Raw genomic sequence first — 20,768 nt, forward strand, 5'->3', positions numbered from 1 at the left:
CGTTAATGAACCAATATTATACACGTTTTCCCAGTCAGGATTGTTATTTCGCTTAAAAATGAACATTATGCATTCAATACTTTTTAAAATATATGATATTGATTTTGAAAATCGTCATTTTACTAAATTGTGCTCAAGTTCTTTTAAGAGTTTGCCAATCAAGACAGAACCCGCTACCGGAGTTAATGAAGGAATGGCTTTAAATCCTTGCGGTTACTTAATCTTCAATGGTACTGCTAGGTTATGGTACGGAATTTAGCACAGATTATGGACGTGGACGCAGTTGAATTAAAAGGACAAACAAGAAAACAATAATGAGTACTGCCAACATTTGACGTATTACCTCGCGATTTTCTTCTTTTGAACATAAAAGAATGGCTGCGACAATATGTGGATATAATGCATTTTAGATTTATTCAAATTATGAAATTAATCTTGTCGGACTGAACATTTCATATTTTGACTTAAGTAGAATCAATGGCGTTATGAACGACAGTCGAAGTTACAGTTCCTCACTTGATTTTAAGAGCAGCTTTGCCTAGTATACTACCTGTGAATTTCAAATTTTAGTAATGAGTACTGCTTTCCTCTCGTCAACAGATTTATTATACTTGTATATTGGGGCTTTAAATGGATCTTTTCACGTTTTGGTAAATAGACAACATATATAACAAACAATTGTTTCAGATTCGTAAATTGACGTTGTAGTTAAGACATCTTTTAGGAAACAGTAATACTGAGCATTTACCATACTAAAAAATATTCATTATATGCATCTTTTGACGAGTTAAAACCTGCAAATTATAAAGCGTTGCAACGCGAAACGATTGAATTCTTTGGATTGTTGTGTTGTTGTCGTTATATTTTGTGATACTACGAGGATTGCTTATATAAAGTATAAAATACATCACTCATTGTATGAGCACGGATGGGCGAGTGGTCTAAACGATAAACTTTTATTCCTGGGGTCAGTGGTTCGAACCCAGTCGATGGTTACTTTTTTCTTTTTTTTAATTTTATTCTTTTTTTTACTGGAGCTTTTTAGATTCAATGTTTACATTTATCAATATAAAGCATTTACTAACAAATTTCAATATCTTCCAAAATCTGTGAAAAGTCGCTTTAAGCCAGCCTAATACTGTTGTTTCATTAATCTTTGTTTATGTATTTGACTTACTTCTAAATAGACGTATTTATAAATAATCTCTATTCATTTGTGAGCATATTATTTGAAGGGCGGGATTATATCGTTATCAAATAAAGAAATCGAGACCTTATGCATGTTTTGACGTTTGACTTTTATTATTCGAGTTGTAACATGCGATGTAATAGGGTATCAGACCAATCGTGATACATCGGCTATCTCCGGACTCCTCCGTAAGATAGGAATAAATCGTCTGCTGATCCAGATTGGGTATCAGACGAGTCTAATATGGCGTATGAAAAGGCGAAGCTTGGCGAGGCTTGTAGTGGACAAGAACAATAAATTCTCTACCGATGGAGTTTCTGTTAAAAAATAGTAAACTTTTTAGATATAAGCAGCGCTTTGTGAAAAGGGGGTTTAATTCACAGTCTAATCAAGGACGACACTTTCCGCCGAAACTGGATTTTTGCAAAGAAGAAACTTTCTTGAAACGAAAAAAATCATAAAAGCGGAAAGTGTCATCCCTGATTAGCCTGTGCGGACTGAACAGGCAAATCTGGGACGAAACTTTACGCACATGCATCAAACCCCCATTCAACAGAGCACGGCCCTCATATCTTGTTGAAATATAACTTTTATTTACGGCTAAATTACGATACATGTATATTGTTTTAAACAAACCACTTTCGGAACAAAAGTATACGATTGAAATTTCTCCTGTATGTAAGACCCGTTTTACTACTTCCGTCCTCGTTTAAGTGAAATCCCCTAGCAGAGCTGTCGGCCCGTGATCCCACGTGAAAATTTACCAAATGGATTTTTTCTATGAGAATATTTTTATCACCCAATTATATAAATAATATGGGATACATCACCTGGCCCGATTTTGTCCAATAATCCCACGTTATGTATACATTGCGTACAATTTAACTGGATTAACTGAAGGTTTTTAGTACGGAAGCTTATTGGAACTAGTTAAAATTAAAATAAAATGATGTAAAGTTGTAATCACGCGAAAAAATGCGTTTCTGTACGTAATAACGCAAACAAACGCATTAAAACGCTAATAATCGTTTTTATAAAGTATAATAAATACGTTAGAACGTAAAACATGGCTTAATAACGTGAAATAAAGGAAAAATAATTCAATATCAAGGCGCATTTATAAGGGTTTATACGACTTTCACTTTGCACGATTAAATCTAAATTGCAAGTGGTACTGAGAGGCTTTCGTACTTGAGATCTAAACTCCGCAGTAGTTTTGAGTTAAAAATATGACACGTTTAAAATGAAGATTATAGCGAAAATAACATAAATACTAGTTCGTGCAGGACACTGTTTAATTAAAGTTATTATACTGTTCAATAGTGATACGAACAAATAAAATACATGAACTCGACTTAAGCCAGTTATTCGATAATCATATTATTTAGAAATCGGATCAAAACGCCTTTAAGTTGGTTCGGTTTGAAAACTATTGCGCATCCGTTTTCATGAACACGATCTTATTCCACATTTCAGGATTTTCCGTTTCGCCCTTTTTGACTCATTTATGCCTAATGGACTCTCCCATCCTTCTAAATTGGGTCAATATATTTTCAAAATTAGGGATGTCTTGTATATCTATTTCTATATTTAGAATATTTCTTACGGAAATTCCTTAAAGCAAACAGCGCAGACCCTGATGCGTTTCATCTGGGTGTACGCTGTTTGCCAAAGCCTTTTTTCTAGACGCTAGACATAAATGGGTTAATATTTGCCATCAAAATACGACAAATAAAACGCACGCGACTCTGTTGTACTAATGATGTGTTTGTGGCACATAACACACACGATGATATCATAACGTAATATTTCCGCCTGTTGGTATAGCTTTCGTATCAATAAAGGTAACAGATATAGATTTTTCGTCGAGAAGAATACATATTTGATATAATTAATTTATTTTCCACAAAATAAACGTGCAGACCAATTCATACATCGACGTCTAAAATCACGTAAGAACATCTTAATTATATATTTCTTCGCATAATTCATCAAATTCTCGACACATGTATATAAAAGCCAGCCACATTATAAATTTAGATTTCAGGTAGAGAACAGCGTGTTTTGTGTAAGTTATGCATATTGAATTACACTGGATAATATGGTTGTTAAAAATAAGTATTGATAGTCGTCTTCCTTGTATATGACTCGCGTTTTGTGGAAACTGGGTTAAATGCATGTGCGGAAAGTTTCCTCCCAGAATAGCCAGTTCAGTCCGCGCATGCTAACCAAGAACGGCACTTTCCCCTTGTATGGTATTTCTTGTGTAAAGGAAGTCAATGACGACACTTTTCCCTTGTATGGTATTTCTTGTGTAAAGGAAGTCAAGGACGACACTTTCCCCTTGTATGGTATTTCTTGTGTAAAGGAAGTCAAGGACGACACTTTCCCCTTGTATGGTATTTCTTGTGTAAAGAAAGTCAAGGACGACACTTTCCCCTTGTATGGTATTTATTGTGTAAAGGAAGTCAAGGACGACACTTTCCCCTTGTATGGTATTTCTTGTGTAAAGGAAGTCAAGGACGACACTTTCCCCTTGTATGGTATTTATTGTGTAAAGGAAGTCAAGGACGACACTTTCCCCTTGTATGGTATTTCTTGTGTAATGGAAGTCAAGGACGACACTTTCCCCTTGTATGGTATTTATTGTGTAAAGGAAGTCAAGGACGACACTTTCCCCTTGTATGGTATTTCTTGTGTAAAGGAAGTCAAGGACGACACTTTCCCCTTGTATGGTATTTCTTGAGTAAAGGAAGTCAAGGACGACACTTTTCCCTTGTATGGTATTTCTTGAGTAAAGGAAGTCAAGGACGACACTTTCCCTTGTATGGTATTTCTTGTGTAAAGGAAGTCAAGGACGACACTTTCCCCTTGTATGGTATTTCTTGTGTAAAGGAAGTCAAGGACGACACTTTCCCCTTGTATGGTATTTATTGTGTAAAGGAAGTCAAGGACGACACTTTCCCCTTGTATGGTATTTCTTGTGTAAAGGAAGTCAAGGACGACACTTTCCCCTTGTATGGTATTTCTTGAGTAAAGGAAGTCAAGGACGACACTTTTCCCTTGTATGGTATTTCTTGAGTAAAGGAAGTCAAGGACGACACTTTTCCCTTGTATGGTATTTCTTGTGTAAAGGAAGTCAAGGACGACACTTTCCCCTTGTATGGTATTTCTTGTGTAAAGGAAGTCAAGGACGACACTTTCCCCTTGTATGGTATTTCTTGTGTAAAGGAAGTCTATTCTCAAGAAACTTTCGCTCATGTATTGAGTTTGTATTAATTAAGGCGTTTAGACACATTTAAATGAAAGCTTTAGTTTATTTGATCCATATAATACACTTAACTGGCATTGCTTGCAAAGAATTATGATATTCAATAACTAAATTCATTTATGTCTTAAAAGTAACATATTGTCATGAATCATGATTTTGAAGATTATATGCAAATATAGGTAGGCCTACAAAAGTCTTCTTTTAAAATATTGAATCAAGCAATTATGCCCTCTTCAACTGAAATTCTTTCTCGAAAACTTAGGAAACAAAATTTTAGAGTTTTAGTTGGATGGGATTTTTTCGCACTAAACGGAACTGGTGTTGTTGGTTGAATCCAATGCCTACAGAAAAAATAAAATTAAGAGCACGTTTCGGGAAATTACTATATTAAAAAATAAGACAACCGTTCATATGCTCAATCTGTAGTTATCTGTTAGGAATTAAAATCTAACACGTGTTTATTGGCACTTAAAGTGTAGGAACATAACAGAAATAAATCGATTTGGATCTAGAAACAATGTTGGCTCACACTTGCGAATGTTCAAAATGAAACATAGATTAATCGATCAATAAACAAAGTTTATTGATAAATCTGTGCATAGCTTGTCCTCTTGTGTCATGTTTATACATTTAGGATGCCCATAAGATGGAACCGGATAAAACTGTCAACTCATTAAAAATGTATCTGGCAGTCAAACCTGTTCTTTGATCTTGAGAATTATGTATCTGGCAGGAAGATGAAGCAAAATGCACCAGACATGGCCGGCATTACCAGAAATAATGGTTTCTTAAGGAAATAATAGCAACAAAAATTTGATGGTTGGAGTGTGAATTGATATACCTGGTAACGAGTATTATAATTATTATAATTTTATAACAGTAATAAAATACCTATCAATAAACAAATAAAATATATTAATAAAGGATATTTGCTATTATGCTCATTTTTGCACGGTCAATTTCATACAGTTCTCAGCATAAATTACATCATAGCAGGGGTGGTATATTAGGATCTTTCAGTCGATCGGTTTGTCATTATGTTGGGCAGTTTGTCCACATAACACAAGCCTAGTACTTTTGTGCAGCACACTTCGACAATATTTTCCAAACGATTTAACACCTCCCATATAGATGTAAGATGTATATGTATTACAATTCCCAATATAATTTTAATATTGATGGACATGACAGCGGTTTCATCCCGTATTACGACACTGAGCAACAGTTTTGAAATTGTTTCACATTGGCTAGGTTTTATTCGGTATTTAAGCAGCGACATTTGTGCTAGAAACGATGGGTGCTTGTCGCTTGATTGATTGGGCTGTCGAAGACATCCGTGTTCAAATATGGATCCGGAGTTGTATGTATAGATCCCTGCGTTTAATTTTGATCTGCCGATATCGGATCGCATACTGTAGCAGGTACCGAAACCGATGCCTCCTTGGCAATAACACGGTCCAAACCAGAGACGTAGATACTACGTCTCTGTCCAAACTGACATTGAATACTTAGTATTTCTCTGTATCGTCTCCGCTGCAGACTAGTTCACTTTTGTGTGTGGCATTTTGTGCGCATATCGATATAGAAATGTTTGCAAACTTCTTCCCACTGGTTCAAGGCGGCTCGTGTGAAGTTTATTGATTGGTTATCAAAATCAGACTATCAGCTCCGTGCAGATGTAAATGTTGGCGTTCCATGAACGGTACCTGGTCCAGCCAGGCTAGCCTGTTCGCCTCTATATATCAGACTGACTAGACTGTTCGCCTCAATATCGCTGGTCCAGCCAGGCAAGCCTGTTCGCCTCTATATATCGTCCACAATCCAATAACATGAACACGGTTCTAATCTTAAAACAGCTATGACGGATACACGATTTATACTCTTGAGCGGGGTTCCCGGCTTCTCAAGTCTTTAAATCTCGGTCCTAACCGTCATCGAGCCTCTTGGATATTCCGCGGGATGTCAATTGCGAAACTGGTAATTGGGAGGCGTCAGACATCTACCGTTATGTGCTGACTTCCCCAAAATCGCGATGGTTGATCAGGATCCAACAACGTTTTATGTTTAAAAAGAGATATCATATACTCTCTTTAAGGAAGACTGATTGTGCATTTTTTGTATTAATTTCTTGCTACGGCTGATCGTTTACATTAACTACTGCATTATTTAGACGAACCAGTTCCTTACTACGCGCCACTATTTTATTTTCAAGCACGGCCGAAAAAAAAGCGCCATCACTTCTGAAGTTCAAGGCGGATACATATTATTAACAACGCTGCCTTTCATAAAAACTCGGCGGAAGATCCATCTCACTATTCCACTCATTTGTCCTTGTATCTCCTGCAGGATGATATCCGAGACAAAGCACCACTATCTTTTCATTCATACGTTGCACGTAGCTTACCATCTCAGTTCCATCCTTTTAAAGCACTTCAATTCATTATTACTTTAACATTTGATCGAGAATATCCGTAAGACCATTTACAACATAGCCTTCTTCGATCATCCGTAGTTTTATCTCCATCAGTACCTCGCGCTTACGTCTCCGTATCTCCTTTAGGATAGGATCAGACTTATCCAACACTCCGTTCTCAAGGCAAGGCACCAATCTGTTTGTATGCTCCAGCTCTAGCATCTCCAGCTCCATCCTTTTCATGCTGTACCACAACATCGGCTCTGGGGACGCGACTATAGCCCTCCGTATCTTTGGCAATCCGAGAATTACTCTCGGACCTTCTGCCATCATGTCCGTGATAACTTCTACCCAATGACTTTGCTGCCTGTACGTCAAACCACTGGCTGCCATTAAATTCCTTTCTGGAATCATGTAATATGACAGTTGTTTTGTGACAATAGCAGTCCTAAGTGCTCTCAGTCCGTCATGCAGCCAGTGAAGTAAACTCTGAGCATAGAACTTATTTTGTGGGTTACGCTCAGCTTGCCATAATACTATATTTTTCATCACGTAGGATGTTATTTCTTTCTTAGAAGGCCTTAACACATCTTTGACGATCATTTTGAGCATAACGTACACTTTCGCTTGTGTTTCATTAAGGTTGTTCACTAGTTCTGACTCTCCGGTGTTAAAACCAATCCTCCATTCCATGTGCTTGTATTCACTTTCCTTAAAACCCACCGCTGTTACATTAGCTCCTAACGATACGACTTTCTGAACTAAGACCGGTGACGGCCAATGACGGGGTCTGGAAGCCCATCTCTGCAAGATGCTGGGGCAATGACAGCGAAGTGCGAATACAATGTCAGTGTGAAACTCACGTCCTGCTGAAATCGGTAGCGACGGCCCCGCTCGTTCATGGTTCACCACTGATGAATCTGTAGGAAAATATGCCGACATTTCATCAAGAAACAAACTACTACTTAAGAGAATTTCTCCATGTCCGTTATCACACAAAGCATTGTGGATTACATCGTAATGTTTACGCGTTTGTCTCTCTAACAATAGTCTACAGTGTCCCGAATATGCACATGTATCCATCCTGTACACTTCTATGCCGTCAGGTATGGTGTGAAGACTTATACCCGTTTCCACACAGAGAATAACTTCCAAAACGAATAACTCATCACGGTCGCTTTCATAATAGCAGGTTAGTCCCTCTGCCTTGCTGCCAGCTGTGATCACAGTTGCATAACTTGATCGTGCATTCATCACAGTTATAGCACTTGATAGTGCATTATTCAAGCTATCCTTCTCTTTGTACTTCTCAACCCGCCACCGTCTTATCTGCTCGCCGTATCCCAGCCGAGTCATTATACTGGAGATCTCCACGGACACACTTTCGAAGTAATTCTAAAAAACAAAACAGTTCACTCATAGAGTCAGTTTATGACGCACAATACTATTTTATTTGTTACGATACACACATCAAAATACTCTCTCCGGAAGTTGATTGAAATATTGTTTCAGATAAATTTTCAGTTTTGTTTATTTATAAATACAGTGAAATGCATTCTGATATACGATGTTACTGAATGTGTAGGTATTAAATAAAGAAAAAATAATGCAAATACAAATCAATGAAAACAGTATTTTTACTTATTTGTAAGTCTTGTGTTGTATTTAATAACAATATAATTAACATTAAAGCCACACACCTTGAAATGCCACACACCTTGAAATGAAAAACATATTAATCAATACATATAGATTCAATTTGAAAGTGTGCAGAATTGTCATTAAATCTATAGCCTAGTTAGCAAGTAATTTATTATTTTTCAAACGGTTACGCTTTTAAAACCGAAAGTAGGATTTCTATACGTATACGTCCATTTTGACAAACGCGATTATTTTTATGTTTTAAAGAGCAAAAAAGACGGATTTCTATCTTGTAACCACCAGATATATTCTAATTGGCATAGATAAAATTAAATCTATAGCCTAGATAGCAAGTAATTTATTATTTTTCAAACGGTACCGCTTTTTAAACCGAAAGTAGGATTTCTAGACGTATACGTCCATTTCGACAAACGCGATTATTTTTAAGTTTTAAAGCGCAAAAAGACGGATTTCTACCTTGTAACCACCATATATATTCTAATTGGCATAGATAAAATATGTTTCTGTTTTGTACTTAAATTTACTATGCCAAATAAGTTGTGTGGCTTTTTCATAAGTAGTATTGATAAACACATAGACGCACAATGGAAGTATGGAAAAAATAATCAACATTCATAAAATGACATTTGTATACTTAAAAAGTAATATATTTGTAGTATTGATACTCAGAATAGATATATCGGCATTTTAATAGGTTAACAGTAACGTATTTTGAAGTAAGGATAATAAATATACATATTATTACATTTTTATCCGTTAACAGTAATATAGGTGTAGTATGGATGAGTCTAATACATATATTGGCATTTATACGTTAACAAAAATGCATTTGTAGTATGTTCACTATTAATAAATATAATTACATGTTTCTACTTTAACAGTTATTTTTATTTTGTAATTAAAGTGTAATCGTCTTTATTATTATATGGAAGTACTTTTTGATAGAAATGTATGTAATTCACAAAATCTGACATAAAATAAATATCATGAGAAAATTTAAATAAATCTACAAATGGAAATTATGCCTCTAACACACTTTAAAGGCGCAGAGATACCATAAACAATTGCAATAAAAAGAGGCTATCAGCAGATATTAACGTGCTAACAGTTATGTCATGCTGTTTATGGAACCGAAATTAGCGAAATATAATTGGGATTTCAATAATTATGCCTGTGGAAATTCAAACGCACTTGCATGTACCTAAATCAGGCTGTTACGACATTTACATGTTTGTATGAGATATAAGTTAAGTATAAACAAACATAAGATGTTCTTACGAGTGAAACATTTCAAACGTGTACGAAGCTTTTATGTCGGGTGGTTTATTAAAAGTCAACTGATTTTTTACTTCGGTAACTCTACAAATGGAAATATCTTCCTGTTAAGTCCTCGCACAAGTACCGAAAAGTTTTAATATATTAATTTCTTATTAACCAAAAATTACTCTTCTTAAATGTTATCCTTGATTTTTTATAGTGAAAAAACATGTACATGTATTCCCAAACATTTTCAAATGTGCGAATTTAGCCCGTTTCTCAAATATATTTTCGTATGTTGCGTGTGATTTTAGTGTTTGCTGCATGTGCAATTTGAGTCTCTTTCACGTTCGTTTAAAAACAATGTGGTAGTCCACATATTTATTAATTAATATCCAATTACCGGTATTTGAAAAATAATGAAATGTATGATAAGTGTTAACATGTATTCATTTGACACGGCCACTAAAACGAACTTATTACAAATTGCGGCAATTTTGCAGTGTCAAATTATGTCGCAAATAGACCCTGCGGCTGTCTTTAATGCAAACATTATGTGCAGACTTGCCTGAGACTGATGATTGTGTCTGAGATTGCTTTCAGATTCTAACTCTGTACATCCGATACCTCCTTCCGCCATTTCCTGAAAGTAAATCGGAATTTTGATTGGAGAATATGGTATTCCATATGTTCAATAAAAGTCAAAATACACGTTAATATTTTGTTTTGATTAAAAATTAAATGTTTAATCGGTGTTTACAATCGGATGACCACGCAAACAACTCAACCAAAATGTTCGAATCAATCTACAAATTATTATGTTGCATACCATACATGAAGCAGTCTTTTGTACGTAATGTACCTATCTGAATATTTCAACGCGTTAGAGTTTCATATTCCCAAGGTTCACAGAAAAGGAACGATATTTCACCACACGGGTTTAGAGTCAAAGAAGACAGTATAGATATGGTACATGTAGTATCAATAAACCTTCTGGTAAAAACAACAACAGTGGTTCTTCTTATAATACGAACAAATAGTCAAAGGTACAAAAATAGAGGTACTACTTATAGACGAAATAATAGTATGCATGAGTTAAGCCAAATCAAGACTGATTGCCAAACTAAGCCAAATCAATGCTGATTTCAAAACTAAGCGGGTATTCCCCGCTGTGATATTATTTGACTATTTTTAGAAACACACGTTTGAACTTGCATTCACACACGAGTCTCGGTCTGGGAAAACCAGACTTAATGCATGTGCGTTAAGTGTGCAGAAACTAATCAGAGACGAAACTTTCAGCCTTAACCAGATGTTCGTCAAGGAAAGACCTCCGTAAACAAAATATAATTAAAAAATCCATAACAGCGGAAAGTGTCTTCCCTGATATTGCCGTGCGGACTGCACAGGCTAATCTGTGACGATACGTGACGCACATGCATTAAACCCTGTTTTCAAAGAGCGCCTCATATGAAGTAACAAGACAAAGATACCATATCACCCTCGACTAAATAAAACTGCTAATAAATCACAAGTAGGTATGCATGTTGAAGGTAAGTTAGTTTTTAACAATGTTTAAACATGTCTTGCACTTTCGATTTCAAGATCCATTCTGAGTTATAAATTCGATGTGTTAACAATGTTCATGTTCAATTATAAATTATTTTTACAGCAACGCCGCATTGAATTTGACAAAATGTTACGTTTCACTTAAAACAACTGACACAAGCAAACAAACATTCAAAGTTCAGTTTTACAAATTACATGTTTATCAAAAGTCTGCACTTTCGATTTCAAGGTTATAACAAAGATATTGTAAGAAGTAAATTGTTCGATGGGTTGTCAGTTTACGTTCGCAGTAATAATTGATATTTGATTATATGATAGTTTTTTATCAATACTTTAATAAAGTTTGAAGATGAGAATCAATATCAATCTACTTACGGAACAATACTCACATGAAAATTTACAAAATGGATTTTTTCTATGAGAACATTTGAATCAACCAATTATATAAATAATAAGGCATAAATCACATGGCCCAATTTTGTTCAAAAGTCCCATGTGATGTATACAATGCGTACAGTTTAACTGGAATAACTGAAGCTCTTGAGTACTGAAGCTTATTAGGACCAGTTAAAATTATAATTAAATGATGCAAAGTTCTTATCACGCGAAAAAGCAAAGCAAATAAACACGTAATCACGCAAACAAACGAATTAAAACGCTAATACTTGTTTAATAACGTTAATGAAATAAGATAGAACGTAAAACATGGCTAAACTAGAAAAGGCGCGGCAGAGGCCGACGCGTATTCCCACGCCGCATAGATGTTATATTAAAAGTCAATTTTGGATGCGCAATGCCTATGTTGGTGGGGCCCCGGGGTGGGTAATGTGGACATAGATGGTCGAGATAGACCGTGTTGTCATAAGAGATGTTAAGTATTAATTTGAAGTTAATTGGTCAATAAATGAAGAAGTAATGTTAAAACAACATTTTGGGTACGACAAAAAATTGGGAAAAAAAATTGGGATAGAAAAAATATTTAGGTAAGAAAAAAAAATTCGGTACGAACAAAATTTGGATACGAAAAAAAATTAGGGTACTAAAAAAAATTGGGTACGAGAAAAGTTTGGGTACGAAAAAAATTGGGTACGATAAAAATTTGGGAACGAAAAGAAATTTGGATACGAAAAAATTTGGGTAACAAAAAAAATTGTCCAAAAAAGTTTGGGTACGAAATAAAATTTTGGTACGAAAACAAATTTGGGTACGCATAACATTAGGGTATGAAAAAAATTGGGTACGAAATCAAATTGGGTACGAAATAAAATTGGGTATGAAAAAAATGGGTACGAAACAATTTAGGTACGATAAAAAAAATTGGGTGCGAATAAAAATTGGGTTAACAAAAAATTGGATATGACAATTTTTAGGTACGAAAACAAATTTGAGGTACGGGGAAGTAGTACCCGTGGACCTCCCGATAAATGTAAAAGAGGACGGGAACTAAGCTGCCTTTACCTTTATCAATGGCCCTGGGGACATGGATGGTCGAAATAGCCATTTCAGATCGACAATGACCCAATAAGCGTTAGTATACTAGATAAAATTTCATTGTTTCTCATTAGTCATGAGCGACACTGTACCAGTATAATGCCATGTCTCATACAGATTTTGTATAATTCAATTCATTTAAATTTTAGCAAGAGGTAAATTTAGTTATTACCACAAATACAACTGCATGTCACGAACATCCTCTGTGAGTCATCGATTAATTATTTGTTTTACTGTTTGAATGACAACATAAACGTTATGCAAATAAAACAAACTTTACAATCAAGATTCCAATTTCACACATGAACAAATCAATCAAAATTGGTTAAGGCAGAAAAAGGAACACATACACAAACAAATAAAAAAATTGATATTGTTAAACACTATATCCAAATTATAATAACGTTGAAATCAATGTACTAGTATCTTATGTAGATATCCAAAACAACATATTTTAATCATTCGAAATTTAAAAATAATAGATTACCATGTTATTCCTTAGAATACCACATCAAATTCAAAACCAATCATCCGATTGATTTTCTCTCGTTCGTTTACGTCCTTACAATCACTGTCATATGTCTTGTTCGAACCTAAAAGTTAACGACGTTAACTACCTTTCGTTGTCACAAACAAATGAAACTGTAAAACGACAGCAATGTTCAAATGGACTTTACAATGATGAGCTGTTCTTTTGTTGCGTTGTACGAGTACCTGAAACCAAGCTATATATAGTTTTTATTTTATTTAAGGAATCCGACAAAACGACTTTTTCTGAGTACAGCTACCTTGGAACGTTAATAAATAAAATCAATTAAAAATCAATAAATATAAGCATAGTACTAAACGATGGAAAGAGACGAGATAATCCAACCGTGAGTTATTTACGACAAGGTTTAAACATCATGTGTGTATTGTATATCTTATTTGCGAAAACGTAGGATCAGAACATATACAGCGAGAAATCTAATGTATGTGTATGATTTAAACAACATAAATGATTATTCAATTTAACTAGCATAAATAATACATTAATTTCACGTGTTTGTAGAAGCAAAATATTGTGTTACAAGCACAAACATACGAATTTGTGTATGCTTTACCAATGTTTTATAATGTCATCGATTGTGATTGACAATTATTCAACAATGGATATGATTTCGCTTTGTGGTAGCAATTATATTGTAATATTGTTTTTGAATCGATGACACATTTTGTTTTTACAGTCATTTTTAAAACCTCTTGACAGACGCCATGAAAACGCAGTAAGTGATGTGCGGTTAGTGAGCTACTCCTGCAATGAGGTAAAATGGTCCGGTTATAAATTTGCGACTTAGCTACTTTTCCTGATTTTAACGAAGAAAACTTCCCTGTTTCAGTTTAAGAAAGATTTGGTTTTAACTTTTATATTTGTTTCAGTTTTTGTTACCCTATCTACATAATAAATTGGATGACACCTTGGTTTCTAAAGTATAACATTTCTTTTACATGTGTTATTTGTACAACTAAATCTTCCTTGTTTCGGTTTAAATCAAAAGTGGTTGAAACCGTGAGATTCCGATGTGGGTTTTTCACGCTATATATATATTTTGTCTAGTGACATGTTGGCTAGGTATAGACAAGAGATGACCTGGCTAACTTGTTACAATTTGCGTCGTGGCTAATGCGCCGAAGGCGTCACCGCGTTCACAACATTATTATAACCAACGTCATTCATCTCAATTGGTTTCAGCTAAGTGTCACGCTAAGCATATTCAAACATTCAAAAGAAAATTTATACAGTTATTTCTTAAAGTGTATTATCTTGGGATAATAATTATTTAAACGTCGTAACTAAATTTTCGTAAAATATTCATAACGCATACGATGTTAAAAACGTGACAAGTCGTTATCTGCCTTTTAGATAACATTCCCTCGCCTTAGGCAATAAGTGTTAGCCACTAAGGGTTTTAATAACGTTTGTTTTGCCGGCCAATTCCTTATTAATTTGAGCGGTCAAAGCGCCAATCATAGGTCGATTCCTAATGTATTCGTCTATTCTTGTTGCCACCTTTCATTGGTGCTCTTCTCAAATGATTTTCTCACGTGACAGGCAAATGTTGTTTCACTGGTTCTCTGCTCACGTTATCTGCACACTTGACCATCAAATGAATTGCATGTATGTAATAATTTTTTGAGTTAGCAAAACGCTTACGAGACGAAAGGGGAAACGTCCAGCAATGTAGTTTGTTTGCTGCATTAGGCCGTTTCTTATTTACTTATGCACGGGCGAATCGGTGAATTTAAAATTGTTGTGTATTTTGAGAATTTAACTGTACATAAAGAAATTGAAATTACAATTAAATTGGACTTGAATTCATCCTTGCCTCTGTTGTACATTAACTCACATTGTTAAACAGATAAATGGACAATATTAAGAATGGAACAGACTTGCCAAATGCACCTCGTAAAAAACTACATTCACTCAGATACTACTATTCACGCCTATGTCAAATTGCGCATGTCGTTGTTAATCGAATGAGCTATGCGACATCAGTTTTAAGCTATTTAAAGCTACAGTCATGTGGACATGCTGTTTGAGGTCAAATCAACTAAGTATTCAACTGATGGGTCATCAAATGTATAACAATATAATTTTCGACTGATGGGATGTTTTGCTATTAAATAACAACAGCACTTTATAGTTTCCTTTTTGGTTGTTCGCTAGAACAACCAAGGTCAATAGTCGTGTTCCGAAAATCGGTATGCAGATACTACGACTGACCAAATCACACTCAATCCGCATCCGCGACGAGAAAGAGTTCGCTGCGCGGAAGAATACATTTTGCATAACATTTTTTCTTTTATGAAAACAGTTCACTGCGAGTTACGTTATTATCGCGTCCTACAGCTATCCTTAAATACCACAGGGCAGGGAAGCCAATAGATGCAGTATCGAAGATGCAGTGGGACTTCTAATTGAACTCTGAAATGCACACCTCTATGGCGCACCAAAGATGTGAGAACTTTAACTTCTGCTCGAGCAGAAAAAAAATGCTGCTCGAGCAGCATTTAAATGCTGCTCGAGCAGCAATTTACTGGTCGAGCAGCATTTGAATGCTGCTCGAGCAGCAAAATTTCTGCATTTATTTTTAGAATAAGCAATTGAACCCGTCAGCCAATCAAATTTGAGCTTACAAACGGACGACATAAGCTATCTCTACGGAAACGAAATAGACCGTGAATGAGCGTGAATATTGTTAGATTGGTTACCTCCCCTTATCTATCGTTACTCTCTATATAGGGATCGGTACAAGCTAATTTTACCGGTCCAAATTTGGACCGGTTAACATATCGCGAGATTATACGAGGTTCAGGGGAAGTTATCCGTGTACCATTTCCAAACCGGAAACAAAACATTTCCCGAACTTTTTGACAGCTGACAGGTAAGAATAAAAGCTCGTTCTAGTTAAATAAGATTTATAGATAGTAGTCGATAGATACACATAGTGAAGGTACGCCAAGGAAAGTTAATAAACGTGAGATCTGTGCTGTGTGTAAGGATGAAATTAAAAAACGGAAATGGCAGGCGGTTGAATTCAGCATCCGGCAATAAGAAAAATCTATCTGGTTTGTTGTTGAAATATGGTGAAATTGATATTGTTGATGGCTTGATTTGTCGCGCTTGTGAAAAAAGAGTAATTCACCTCGATAAGAGTGTGTCAGACTTCCGGAGCGTGTCAAACAGATTTACATATATTATATTCAAAACGTGGTTCAAGTGATTCCTTCGACACGGGTGAGAATAGAAAACATTTGAAAAAATCCTTATTTTCGGTTTCAGGAGAAAACACAGGTTCTTTTCCTTTATCATGTTCAAAACCGATGTTTCAATTTCCTGAACTTTCCCCCAGTGTTCCAAGATAGTTCTTCCTTTGCAGACTCCGGAATTTCTGTAGATACATATATTACAACATCAACACCAATTGTCAAGAAGAACATTGATTTACAAGATCTTTCTCCTGTAATCAAGATATGTGTTGACCCTATTTCTTTTTCAAAAAAGAGTGAGTGTAATAGTATTTTGCAAGAGCATGATTATTGCAAAGAAACTGAAAAAAGACAAACAATGGAATTTAATGGTGAAACTATTAAGATGACGCTGTTTCGGAAATACGGCAACGATTCAAATACTAACGATTTTCCATATCCTGTCGGTAGAATGCCACCTTGTAACGCACTTCTGATACACAAAAATTGTCCAGGTTTTAAGTAACAATACGTTTGTTGTCGTTTGCAACAATTAATTTCCGTAAGAATCCTCTTAGTTTTTAAAACAAAATCCAAGTCTTTGGAAAAGCCTTCCATTGTTTTAACGTACTGCCGTCGGTTAGTTATTATTGCGTATGATGATCGTATGGTTTAAAAAAACTGCGAAATACGAAAACAGTTGCGTTAGTTTCGACATTTTATTAGACGTTCATACGAAGTTGTTTAATACACAACATGAAAAGTGACGTCGATAGTATACATGACGTCGCGTGCATGTTAGCGGATAAACGTTAACGTCATGAATTCCCGACAGTAATAAACAACGCTCCGATTGGTCTTCGCGTTATCCAATGAAAATCGCCGATACATTAGCCTGTACCTGTTGTATATTATAGTCAACGGTTATATTCAACAGTGAACCAGTTTAGAATATTGTCAGATCGTGTGATCTGTCAGATAAATCGGAAATCTGACAATTTTCACAGTACCCCCGTGAGATTGCTCCGATCAGTCGCCGTGAAAAATGTCAGATTGATGAAAAATAATATTTAACGCATTGTTGTTTCAATTCAACTTAATTTTGCGTTTTAACAGCTTGCAGTTATTTTCGGACATCTTTTGTTCGGACGTTCAACGTAAATATTTTGTCCACAACAAAGATATCAAAACAGTAGTTCTAACGTCATGCAAACATTTGAATTTTAAAACGATTTTCGTTTTAAATGTTATATATATCGATGATGAACATGCATTATGTTGTAAAGAAATATGGTAATGCCTAATTTACAGTCATGAGTGTTGCAGTGTTATAATACAAAGATATAACATTAATTTAAGACAATATTTTCAGATTATATATATATAATATTTCAGCTTAAAAAAGTAATGCCTAATTTACAGTCATGAGTGTTGCAGTGTTTTAATACAAAGATATAACATTGATTTAAGACAATATTTTCAGATTATATATATATATATATATATATATATATATATATATATATATATATATATATATATATATATATATATATATTATTTCAGCTTAAAAAAGTTAAAAACTGATTATGAACCAAATTCAGTTCCAGAAATGTATAATCCAAATCGGTGTTTTTATCATTATTTTAGCTAATTCACATGTACACTCAATTCAGGAAAACTATTGTATTATATTTCACACAATCATAGTTACCACTATCATCATTTATTTAATGCCAATAAGCTCGATTGGTAATTGTCGGTTCGGCTCGGGTACTGCTTTAAAGTACCCCGTGTACTCTTGAGTATACTTTAATGTACCCCGGGTACGCTTAATATACTTAAACGTACCGTCGGTCTGTCTGACAGTGCAGTCACTCACAAACTATTCAGGGCTTTATATCAGAAACTCAATATAAGTTTTCAACATGAAACTTTATGGGTGTATAAATAAAGCTGAGGACAGGTGCCATGCACAATAACCATAACTCGTCGCTTTCTGAAATAAGAGTTATAGCGCTTTGTTGTGTTTGTATGATGTAACTAAGGCTATATCTCAGATACTATACAAGATTTTAACATGAAACTTCATGGGTGTATAATTATCAATGCACGAGAACCATAACCGTATACTTTCTTACATAACGGTTATTGCCCTTTCTTGTTATTGTTATTTTATGATGTAACTTTTCAGGGCTATATCTCATTTATAGAACCATGCATAAGAACCATAACCCTTCACTTCTTAAATAAGAGTTATTGCCCTTTGTTGTTTTTGTATGATGTAACTTTTCAGGGCTATATCAGAAACAATAATAACAAGATTTCAACATCAAATGTCATGGGTGTATAATTGTCAATGAGAAAAATTGCCATGCACAAGAAACATAACCCTAGTACATATGTACATGTCTGATTTTACTTTTCAGGACTATATCACAGATACTATACACGATTTAAAGATGAAATTTAATGGATGTTAAGATATCAATGAGGAGAACTGTCATGCACAAAATCTATAACCCTACACTTTCTTAAATAAGAGTTATTGCCAATTGTTGTTTTATATGTTGTAACTTTAAAATAAGTGAGATAAGGATGCAACCCTTCAAATAAACTTTTGTGTTAGTTCTGCACCCATCAATAATCAAAATTTATTTGGCGGGGGATATCAATTCAACGAATTTGCTTATTATTAGTCTAAACGTTGAAGTGGACTTAATATTTTAAGTAGCATTGAGAATATAAGACACAACAGACTCATCAGTCATCAGTATAATGTTAGCATATCTTTAGTCGGTTACTGAACTAGGGAAAATATAGTTGAAGTTTATCAGGTGGTCTAAAAGTCCTCACCGCCTAGCAGATAAGTCTACAAAGTATTTTAAAACCGGTTCATGAACATGAAATGATAAGTCATTTCCGCCATCGGGATTATTTATTTTAAGTCAATATGTTTTTGGAATCTTAAGGCACTCATCGAAAAATACATCACTACATAAATAAATATTTAGGTCAATTGTGATTCTGTCAAGCAATGATTATCATATCAATTATTATCTCCAGAGTTATTTTTTTTTTCTTGCACTTATCATAATCTAACCATCTGCATTATTTTTGCCAAACAGGTGGTTTTGCAATCTGAGCACCACAATCATCAATATTTTTGTGTGGATATAAAGATGTTATAAAAATTTAGGATTATAGAACCTTAAGTTTCAGTGTGCTGAACTTGTTTATGAGATGTGTAATACCAACTGGCTACTTCTGTTTTCAGAACTAAAAGGCACAGAAGGATTTTATTAATATTGTGTGGAGTTCTCATATTAATCGAGCCCAGAGCACTTCCTGCTACAAAAACATATTTTTGAGCATCAACACATATTGATAATATACATGTTGTACCCTTGGTTTATTAAGACATCAACAATAATCAACATGTATGAATGAGCACATATAGTAAATATGATTCATATATAAATTAAGAAATGTTACAGTTGAGAAATGCATTTCACATTGAATCACATGTTATTAAAACCATCATTTTGAATAGAAATTACACATGCAGTAACAACCAGCTGCAAACAAATCGTTTCTTACATGATTACTTATTCATGTCAAGGAAAGGAAATTACACACATAAGGAATCAAATATTATCAATGTGCAGGTATCAACAGTTGTCTTTAATTCAATCTATCTTGAATAATGCATACTTTTTAACATGAAAATCTCATTTTCCAAAAAAACAGTAAATTAAAAGTAACAGGAAGGTTCAGGGTTCATTATTCATTATTTCAGTTACAAAGCAAGGAATTGAAAACTATCGGTACATTTAAGTTTACTGTATAAAACATGGCATCACCTTAAAATCAGTATCGATATCACCTAAAATCCGCAGATGTTGAGAAAGATTGCCTTTTTTAAACAAAAAATTATAATTGCCCTAAAATGAGTGATTTACCAATATACATAGAACTATCATGAACCATTTTCAACATTTACTTTGTTGTTCTAAAATATAAATAAATACGGTATGCAATTTCAAATATTTATGCAGATAAACCATGTACACACAATTTTTTAGTGCTCATCTTTACCTTTTTTTTTATCCCCACGCTTTTAAAAAAACAAAATGTGAACATTGTAAGTGGACTTCAATATGTATGATCTACTTATGCTGCCACAA

The 20,768-nt window shown here is 34.5% G+C and overlaps 2 protein-coding genes across 2 annotated transcripts in view; one reads left to right on the forward strand and one right to left on the reverse strand.

Moving 5' to 3' along the window:
* The window catches only part of LOC127834502 (uncharacterized), a 155,600-nt gene that overhangs the window by 26,856 nt on the left and 107,976 nt on the right, over positions 1-20,768 (forward strand). The gene's annotated exons all lie outside the window — the stretch shown is intronic.
* LOC127834501 (uncharacterized) overlaps positions 4,892-20,768 on the reverse strand; it is a 188,817-nt gene continuing 172,940 nt past the window's right edge. Inside the window, exon 3 of the mRNA XM_052360374.1 lies at positions 4,892-5,351. The gene's annotated coding sequence lies outside the window, so the exon portion shown is untranslated. The remainder of the gene's footprint in view (positions 5,352-20,768) is intronic.

This window comes from Dreissena polymorpha, chromosome 6, assembly GCF_020536995.1.
Source record: "Dreissena polymorpha isolate Duluth1 chromosome 6, UMN_Dpol_1.0, whole genome shotgun sequence".
NCBI classification, from domain to species: Eukaryota; Metazoa; Mollusca; class Bivalvia; order Myida; family Dreissenidae; genus Dreissena; species Dreissena polymorpha.